Below are 10596 nucleotides of genomic sequence, written 5' to 3'. Positions count from 1 at the left end.
CGATAGATGCCAGAAACGGTTTGGTTGAGTATACAAGCCTGCGAAGGATGAAATGTGCACGACTATGTGGGACGCGCAGCGCGTGGATGGTTTATTTCTTTCGGGGCAGTTATGTGAACACCCTCAACTTAAGCGGGCACCTTGGGTGGTGACCGTAGATCCTTGGCTTGCTACATACATTTCAAACCCGCCTCACATATCTTTTTTTCTCCCTCAAACAGGGCATCCTTTAATGCAAAATGTTCTGTTCCGCTAGAATACTAAGTGGAGCTGATTTTAATATGAATCGGGGCAGTAGTATGCAAGGGAGCGAGTGGACGAGTTTATTAATCATCATCATTTATTAACACTTGTGTCCTGTTAGGGAAATTACATGGTGGCGGTGGGGGGGGGGGGGGGGGGGAGGTGGGTGACAGTGGTGTTCAGCAGTTCAGTGCGCATGGTAACTAACCCAGCTGTCCGCTTTAAGTGTTCAGCAGTGTCATACATATGCACGAAAAAGCAGATAAAAACGCGCTCTTGACATGCGCGTTGACGAAGTTCCCGCCGACTTTTGGCAGGCTCTGACATAGATCACATCTGAGAGCCTACTCTCGTGATCAAAGAGCAAGAAACGCAGAAAAAGTTCAGGGAGTAATGAAAATGAAGAGCAAAGTGGAGGGCAGTTATTTAATTCAGCGGAATAGGTTCTCATTTTTTTCCTGTGGAGCTCTTTCACGCACTTCGCATTTGTTTCATTTCTTTATTACCTACTTCCATTTGTCTTATTTCTTGTCGGTACCGCAGAAAAGAACAGCTGCAAACACATTCCACAGTAAATGCTTCTCACTTATATGAAGATGGTATGGCCTAGTATGGTATGGTATGGCGTGGTATGGTAGGATGTGGTATTGTATATTCTATGGTATGGTATGGTAGGATGTGGTATTGCATATTCTATGGTATGGTATATGGTATGGTACGGTATATGGTATGATATGGTACGGTGTGCTATGATATGGTACTGTATGGTGTGGTATGGTACGATGTGGTATGGTATGATTTGATATGACATGGTATGATAGGTATGGTATGTGGGGTTTAACGTCCCAAAGCTGTACATGCGCGCTAATAGGGACATCGCAGCAGAGGGCACCGGATTAATTTAGATCATCCGGCTCTTTAAGTGCCCTGTCATCGCACAAAACGACGTAGATTTTGTTTGACTAAGGGTATCAATACCTTTTTCTGTCGTTTTCTGAGGGAACGAACATCTCTGTGCGGCTTGGGTGGCACGCACAGCGATCCGCCGCCGCTGAGCCTCGCCTCGGGCCGCAACGGGCGAACGGACTGCGGCGCGCGCTACTGTGGCGCCATCTCGGGCTGCCGCCGCGGAGCTCCTTGTTCTCTCGGTTACGCCGAGGGACAACGGCGAAGGCAGCGCCACTTAACGCACGAACGGGCGCTTAAGAGCTGCGCTCTAAAACATCCATTTAAAAGACCCATGTGCGGATTCATGTTCTCGGGGGAGAGGGGGTTAAGGTTGCTCCCCCAAGACGGTGAAAAGGTGCTGCATGAAGAGGCTCCATGAAGAGGCCGTTTTGCCGAGGTGGGCAACCCAGGCCTCCAACGTGGGCATGTTACGTGACATTGCGCGGTGTTGGGAAAGGCGCAGTAACTTCCTCAATAAACTATGCGCTAACTCTAGATTTTTAATCAGTCATTTTTAAGGGTTCCATGATGACTAAGTATTAAAAAGTCCTTGCTTTAAATGACATTTCTTTTTTTTTTTTCATGAGCACGATTTCGCGGGTTCAATTCATAGCCTCACTGGCCGCGTTTATATGAAGACGTGAAGCAAAAGCGCCCGTTTATTGCTGAAAGATTCGAAGTGGCCTAAGGCAATATGGTCCTCCCCAGTGACATTTCTCATAGCGCAGAGATGTGTTTTTGTAAGTGAAGGCAGACAAGCCAAAAGTATCTTGGAACAGACGGCGGCCCTTCGACCATTCGACTGAAGGTCCTTCTCCAGCGCTTCGAATCGTGAGCGGTAACACAAAAACCGAACAGATGCGGAGCTCCATTTGGCAGATCCGAAGGCACGTGCTCGCTGATAGCATGAAACAGCCCAAGCCAGCGGTGCTGCGTACTTTAGTGGGCGCACGCATCCCTGCAAATGAGCCGTGTGTCAGACAACGCTCCACTAAGAACGCCGCTGTAGGGCAGCCCGCTGCTGGACTTTGTGCGCCTCCTCTTTACTTCTCTTGTGTCGTTCAACGCGGCCAGGCGTGCGACAGAACTCTTAATGACACTGATTATGCTCGGTCTACAGGTAACTTTTTCTCATTCCGCGTCAACAAAAAAGAACTAGCAGTGCTTTATTAATAAACCAAAATGGAAAAATTTCCGAGCCGGGATTTCATTATTTCCGAGACGTTTCGAGCAAGAGTAAAAAAAAAAAACAGTAGCGCTTGTAACTTTTCTCGCGTAAGGAAAATACAACTATGGCAGGCACCAAAATAAGCAAATAAGCTTGTAGTAACTATTTTTTTCCCAGCCAACACTTTTGGCCCTGTTTCATCTATGTCGCTGCTAAAACCACCCCAAGTGTATCTCACCCTGGAGTAATGCATCAAAAAACTTGAGAAGACCCTTAGGCTCCGCTTTAAGGGTATGACACGATAGCGTTAATGGCTCCCCTTAGTGGCCTGGGGTCCTCTTTGTGTACCACTTCGCCCAGGATCTGCCTACATGCTCATATATGCGGAATTGCTCATTCTATGCTTTGTATTCATAGATCCTTGGGAGTCCTCATACTCCTCCTGGCCCAAGGGTGCAGCGGTTAGGCAATGCGCCACTGCCTTGCGATGGCAGGTGCTCCCAGCGGAGGGCCTTGTGCGACCCAGGTTGCTCTCCCCGAGTGACCAATCATTAATTTAACTGCCCCCCTGCCACGGCGGGCAGGTTGTGATGACGCCACAAGGTGACGCGATTAAGGTGACAGGAGGCCGCCCTGTTTGTCTCACAACGCCGACTCCGGATTTTCTGCACAATATGAGCCTTAAAGCTCTCGCGTTAAAACCGTACACGGCGTCTCTATGAAGAGGCCTGAGCCCGGCCCAGGCCCGCATCTACAAGCATGAGTCTGGCTCAGGCCCGACGAAATAACACATTTCCCGGCCCAGCCTGCGGGCCGAGCCGGGCCCCAGTTCCGTCGCGCTATAGTTTTATAATCAAGAAATGCACCAACCAGCCCTGATAGGACATTTGCTGCTACACATTTCTTGAAAATTAGTCTCTTATCGCCACAATTCATGCACGACCACGCCATAACGGGTCGTTCTAAAGGACTGTCTTACTACATTAGAGTGCTTCTCTCCCCCTGGAAAGTTCAAGCATTTTTCATAGCCATGCCGCCATCGTATGACTACACAACAAGAGACTGCAAGATTCTGAAGAGGAAGCACTCGAGGCAAATTCGCAGTGGATATTCCTGTCGCGTGCTTATCTACTTTTGTGTTATTTCGAGCTGCTTTCAGATGTCAGCGGTGCCCCAGCTGGCCCATGATAAACCTCTGCACCTCTTCCTTTCTCTGACCGATTCAAATTTCGTAAGCCGTACTTGTACACAGCCAGGGCTCCTAGCGCATTCGTTATCTTAAATCCGTGCACGCAAGCAGCGGTCCTCGTCATTAAGCGACTTCCACAGCTGCATCGAAGTGTATACTGTCCTCGCTCCGCCCAGAGCAGATAGAGCGCCGAGGTAACGCTACGGCAAGAGTGCACCTCTGTAAGTGCTTCCGCCTTCTTCGGGGCTCTGAAACGGCGGCGGCTGCAGCTCTCGTTTTATTACATAAAGACTTCCAGGTAGCTGGCACTGATCGCTGTCCTCGCTGCATGCAACGTACAAAACAGGTCCGCATATAGTTCCCCGCACAAATGCGCACTCAAGAGAACCGTTCTACCACGAGTCACGCAACCGCACCGCCGTATCCCCAGGGTTATCAAGCGTGCCCGCGCAACGTAACGCACCGGCCGTTTTTCTCCCGGCACACATCTCGAAATGAGCGGCGAGCGTCTGACCCGAGCTTATAATAATCATAATATGTACCAAGCAGCGAAGAGGTAACGCAGTCCCTCATTCGGTCATCTCGACTTTTCATGAAGAGCGTGAAGCACTGCAGCTATAGGTCGGACGAAAGTGACCCTCACCCGTTGTCATGGCCAGCACTGAAATCCACTGCGTCCGCTTCCCGGACCCTTAAATTTTCTCGAGGCTGGGGGCCGAGACACAAGCTGGGCCTGTGCTTTAATCGGGGCGAAGAAAAATCCGAGCGATTCCTTGTGTATAAACCGCAGCGGTGGCTTAAAGCCGCCTCGTATGCGACAGGTGCTGTTTTTGATACCCTCTCCCTACCCCCTCCCGCGCAGCCGTTGAGTACCGAACGCTTTTCCAATGGGTACAAGCTTTCCCACGCTTCTGTGAGGTGAAATAGTTCGAAAATTGGTCCTTGACCTCACGTGATGTAAACCGAAAGCATGTTTGCCCCTGTGCTCTTTGGACAGGCTGCCTGTGTCCTGTTAAAATAATCGTAGTATGTCCTTGTTTGTTCGAAGTTCTGGGATATATTTGATAGGAACAATAACAACGCGAATAACAAAGAGAGACAAGGTAGGAAAATCTAAGACAAATAATAAAAGAAAGAAAGAAAATAAAGAAATGAAGAAAGAAAAAGAAAAAAGGAAGAGAAGAGAAAGAGAAAAAGAAAGAGAGAAAAAGAAAGAAAGAAAGAAGGAAAGGAAGAGAGAAATAAAGAAAGACAGAGAAAGAAAGAAAGGAAGGAAGGAAGAAAGAAGGAAAGAAAGAAAGAAAGAAGAAAAGAAAGAGAGGAAGGAAACGACGCATGCAATAAAGTTGAACGGAAAACAGAATCCGCAGTGCGAGGGAGGCGTCGACCACAGGCCCAAAGATCACATGTCCTCTGCGCCCTAATGGAACCAGACTACATAGGAATGCAGAGAGCTCTACTGAGACGTGTGTTCATCTGAAACAGACAGGTGCGTGTCCCTGCTGCAACCTTCTTCCGAGCTAGCGCTCTGAGGCAGCTGAAATAACAGCCGCCTCCCCGCCGCTCTGCGCAAGGTCGCCCGCCCGCCCGCAGGCCGGTCTGCTGCTTGAGCTCCGCCAGTGCGCCATCCCGGAGTATACCAGGCGCTCATTATACGCGACGGCAGGTTCAGCGAGGAAGCTGTGACTAAGAGCTCCCTCGAGATGGGCGGGGATGATAGGGCGCTGTTGCCGAGTCCGGCTGTGGGCGCCCATTGTGCGGGGCATTGTTGTTCGCGTGACGCGAATGCGAGCCTCTGGCGGTGGCGTATGGCTGGCGCCGCCGGCACTGAGCGTGCACAGTCGGAGCGAACTTGATCTCTGCGAGCACGCCGCTGCGATTAATCATCTCTGGCTGTGAATGCACCACCGCCAGCTGCGTGTCCCTGAATGAGCCTGTCCATTCTGTGGACTGTTTGTTCGTGGGCGACGTTCGCGAGGAACAACTGACGAGAAGCAAAACTTGCTGGTTCCAAGTCGATGACTGTGCGGCGACCAGAGGGACTGCAAAATGTTTCTGGCTGCCCATATGCAAACTTGTTAAGTGCGCTCTTTTTAAAAACACGACTCCAAGATGTCTGCTAGCCCTCAGAGCACGGGCCGAGAGAAGGAGCGCTTACGTGTTGGGACCATGCAGGCTGTCGAACCTACCTGATGTTGGTATATCAGCAGCCTAAAGTTTTGGAACCCACTAGGTCCCTCCTTCAGGGACGACAGAGAGATGAGCGAGCGGCAGCAGGGAGAGGCCACCGCTTCGCCCTTGTTGTCACGGGACGAAACCTGTTTACATCGCCTAATAAATGTCGTCGTTACTGACTGATGATGTCTTGATGTCAGTATTCCCTACCTTATATATATATATATATATATATATATATATATATATATATATATATATATATATATATATATATATATATATATATATATATATATATATATATATATATATATATATTCACAATACTGCAGACCCTCATTTGAGTCCAGGCAGGGAGGGCAGAAAAATACATTCACTCAACACAAAAACAGTTACATCGTAAAACACAGAACAATAAAATTGTGTAATGTAGTACATATATTTAAAATAGCTCACAGAGTGCCTTGTCAAAATCAACAGCCGATATCACCTGTAGAGGCAGGGCGTTCCATTCGTCAATCGTTTGTGGAAAAAAAGAAAATTTAAAAGTGTTAGTACGCGAAGTATGGTGCTAAGGTGTGATCATGATGACGACGAGTTCTACGCGTTTCTGAAAACTGCACATTGGGGACTGGAGAAATGCCTAGTTTTCCATGGATTAGCTGGTGAAGGAAGGATAGGCGGGCTATCTTGCATCTGACGTGGAGTGGTTTAATATAATTTGCTGCCATTAACGAAGATGGGGAATCAGTTCTCTTGTATCTATTAAATATGAAACGTACTGCGCGTCTCTGTATTTTTTCTAATTCTGCTATGTCTTTTTTTTGCATGGGGGTCCTAAACAATGGCGGCATATTCAAGTTTTGGTCTTATAAGCGTATTATAGGCTAATAGCTTGCAGCTGCTAGGTGCGCCCCTAAGTTTATGGCGAAGAAAACCAAGTTTACGTAAAGCTGAGGATTTAATGTGGTCTATATGGTCATTCCATTTTAATTGCGAGTTTATTACAATACCAAGATACTTATACCTTGGCACTTCTTTAACCGGAACGCCACTAATGCAATAGTTGAAGGAAAACGGATTTTTCTTCCTTGTTATCCGCAAGAGCACAGTCTTCTGAATATTTATTTCCATACCCCATTTTTCACTCCAGGAAACGACACTAAGCAGAGCATTATCTAAGTGTTCCTGGTCAGAAACGGAAGATACCGGAGCATATATCATGCAATCATCGGCAAACAGAGCAATCTTAACAGCTGGGTTAATACCGGAACCTGATCATTTACATAAATTAAAAAAAGTAGAGGACCAAGCACGCTTCCCTGAGGGACCCCAGAGGTTACAGGGAGCGGGGGAGAACAACTACCGCCAATCTCCACAAACTGCGTCCTGTGTTGTAGATAAGCTGCAATCCAAGCAATGAGCGGAGGTGGTACACCAATGAGCTTCAGTTTTAAAAGAAGTTTGTTATGTGGCACCTTGTCAAAGGCTTTGGCAAAATCTAAAAATAACACACACACACACACACACACACACACACACACACACACACACACACACACACACACACACACACACACACACACACACACACACACACATATATATATATATATATATATATATATATATATATATATATATATATATATATATATATATATATATACCAGAAAGTGATATATATATATACAATAAAAAGTGATGTCAATATAATATAAAATCACCAAAAATTGAAGAAACATAACAGGATTTAATTCACGACGTTTCGGCGGGCTGGTCCTCCAGCCGAAACATCGTGAAGTAAATCCTGTTATGTTTCTTCAATTTTTGGTTTCGCTTACACACAACAAATATAAATACCCACGAGAGCAGCAGATTGGACAGCCGTCGCCGCAGGTCAGTTGGTACAACACCCTCTCAATGCTAAGGCCTCTCCACCGGCCGCGTGACGTCACGCCAAGGGACCGTGCAGGCCCCGCGCTCCGCGATTTCAGCGCGCCGCGCCCGTCTGCACTATTCGGGTACTGCCGTACGTAGCTGCCTTATAAGTGATTCCTTCATTTTCATTTTTGTCGTTGCTGCAGAAAAGAAATTCGCTAGTTTGTGCGCGCCTTAGGCTATCATTTTATCTGCTTTATATATTTTTTTTATTGCAGAACACCTTATTGTCAAGAAAGTTCGAGCTGCTAATACAGTTTTTTATAATAAACAATTTAGCATACGGCCGCCAATTTCGCATTATTGGTCATTATAATAAAAAATTGATTAGTTAATTTCAATTAATCATCTAATTATTAGGTTCTATCACGTACATGATGTCTGCCGTGCGGTAAAATCCATCCGCACAGACCGCACATGCGTATATCTAGTTGTTAAAGTAGAAGTTCGTGAACATTGAAAAAAAAAACACCGTCTACTGCGCATTGTGTTAGTTTTATTCTGTATTGTGTTTTGCTTAAAGCTTTCACACACAGCAATAATGACACTCACAATAATGTTGCGCTGTTGAGTATTTGTACAGCTAATCTGACCCTTACAATAAAAAACGACGAGACACCAGCAATGAAGTGTGCGCAAAGCATTTTTATTGCTTGGGAATAAAACTTACTTCTTCTTAAGCGTTGCTGCTTTCCGGGCTGCGGCCTTCTGCTGCGCATTGTCTTGTATGGCATCATTTCTTAGTTTGCAAAAGTTGTTTAGAACAACGTTGGTTGCAACGCGTACTACCAAGCGCAGGAGAGTTTGTGCAGTGTGGCCATTTTCACATGTCTCAATGTCGTGTTCGTCCAGGAGGGAAATCGTCTGTGAAATCACGACACCACGTTGATTTCTACAGGAGAGAAAATCTTCCGCGGTTGCTCCAAAAGACAACTTCTCTGCAACTAGTTTAGTCATCAGTACCATGTGAACTGTGCATGGCTGGGGAAACTTCAGCCCTCCTCTCGACAGGTTAGCTATCATGGCAGTATTTTCCGCTTCGATCTCTCGATTTTCAATCACCAATGTGCTGAAGCAAGCAGAACATGAAAGCTTCTTTAAAGCAGCATGAGCAGCGTATCCTGCAATGTAGACAATAGCATCCATGTCAGAGTGGGCGTGTGTAATATCGTCGTCGCTGACAGCCACAGAAAAGTTGCATGGGACAAGATCCTCACTTACGTCTTCAAACTCTGTTTCCTCGCGTGGAAATGTCAAAAGTTTTTGAAGACGAAGCTTCTTCTCACATTCGTAGAGCTGACGCACGGAAATGTGGTACTGTGATCCTGCCAGCTGGCGGTAACGGCCGAACCGGTCTTCTAGCGCATCCGTCTGAAATTTGCCCAGCAGTACGTACTTGAAGTGAAGTTCTTCTAAGCAGTAGCGCGAGAGTTCTACCAGAGAATAGCATGTCAGTCGCAAAGCACTGTGAGTCTCTTTCGTCAGCGAGCCACTGGTGATGTTTATTCTTGCCCAAGCGTCCAACCAGTCCACAACGCCGCTCAGGAAAGCTAACTGTGTGTCATCAACAGACCTTACAGGGTCTTGCATGTTGTCCCTTAGCCTCTGGCCTTTGCAAGGGGTCTTAACATTGACTATTTGCCACCATGTGAGGATAACGTCAATGAAAAGAGCAGTCGACTCAGCTTGAGGAATCTTGAACGCGGAACCATGTGTCCTGAGGGCATTTGAAACAAACTGATTAATGACGTCGAGAGCGAGCTTTACATTTTGCCGCTCCATTGAGGTTGGATTCACGGCTTTTGCGTTCAGTCTGTAAGCAGCCTTCACAAGCGACGTCTTCTCTGAAGAATAAAGCTGCCGCACAGCTGCGAAAGAAGCAGCTTTCATACGAGGAGGCCCTTCGGGCATTGCTCCACTCAAGTCCATTTCAGGGAAATAGAGGCATGTTCCAGGGTTTTTCTGGTTAATCCAATTGTTCCTAATGCACTTCAAGAGATGCACAGGATCGACCACGTAGAAAAGAGGGCGAGCGTTATCGGCTGGATGGGGATAGACAATGCTCACCTGAGGACTTGTAGCAAATAACGACATCATCTTGCGGTTCAGAGCATTGTTGTCCGTTATCACAGCGATAATTTTGAGCCCCATTTTCTCAACATTAATGATTATGTTCTTAGCATGCTCGTGCAAAATTTCTGCGCTCAGTTTGCTCACAGGTAATATGTGAATGACGTCCTTGTTTGCAGAAAGGAGTGATTGTACCATGAACACATGGGCTGTTGTTGCTGGTTCCGTTGAATGAACCGACGATCCTACTATTGTGCCCCCTTTGTAGTCGAAGTATGGTTTTATGTGGATCTCATCGATCATCAGGGTCACTGTCTTCTCGTGGTCTTTCATTGATTTGACTCGTTCTCGGATGTAGGAGAGACAGTGCGGTTGATTTTGCTCCACAAGAGGGTCAGCTTTGTAATTTGAGCAAACACGGCGCAGTGTGGAAGGATGGGGCAGAATGATTCTTGATGCAGCTCTTGTGAAGTGATATGCGTGAGGAGAAATTGAATTCAAAATACTGGCGAATACCAGCAGCTCTGCGCTATACACATGCTGTTTCGCGAGGAGAAGCTCTATCTGCTCAACCAGAAATTTCAGCAAAGAAGACTGTTCTTTCGTCGTATCACTGTCCTCAATGAGGTCTGCAAGCAGTGAACCGACAAACTGCAATACTTTAGTATGTTTCGACTCTTTCGTCACCTCAGGTATATTATGCAAGCCTATCTCGAGTTCTTCTAGCAGCAAGGACAGGCTGGAGGTGTCGCATACTTGAGCTGGCAGAATCCTGCCTGAAGGAAGCGACAGAAGCTTCACTCCATTCAAGAAAACAGAAAGTGACAGATCAGGGAGAACTACCAAGGCGCATTTCACA

This window comes from Amblyomma americanum, chromosome 2 (assembly GCF_052857255.1).
Source record: "Amblyomma americanum isolate KBUSLIRL-KWMA chromosome 2, ASM5285725v1, whole genome shotgun sequence".
In the NCBI taxonomy this organism is placed as follows: domain Eukaryota; kingdom Metazoa; phylum Arthropoda; class Arachnida; order Ixodida; family Ixodidae; genus Amblyomma; species Amblyomma americanum.
The sequence above is the reverse complement of the archived record's forward strand: the minus strand, read 5'-3'. Positions refer to the sequence as shown.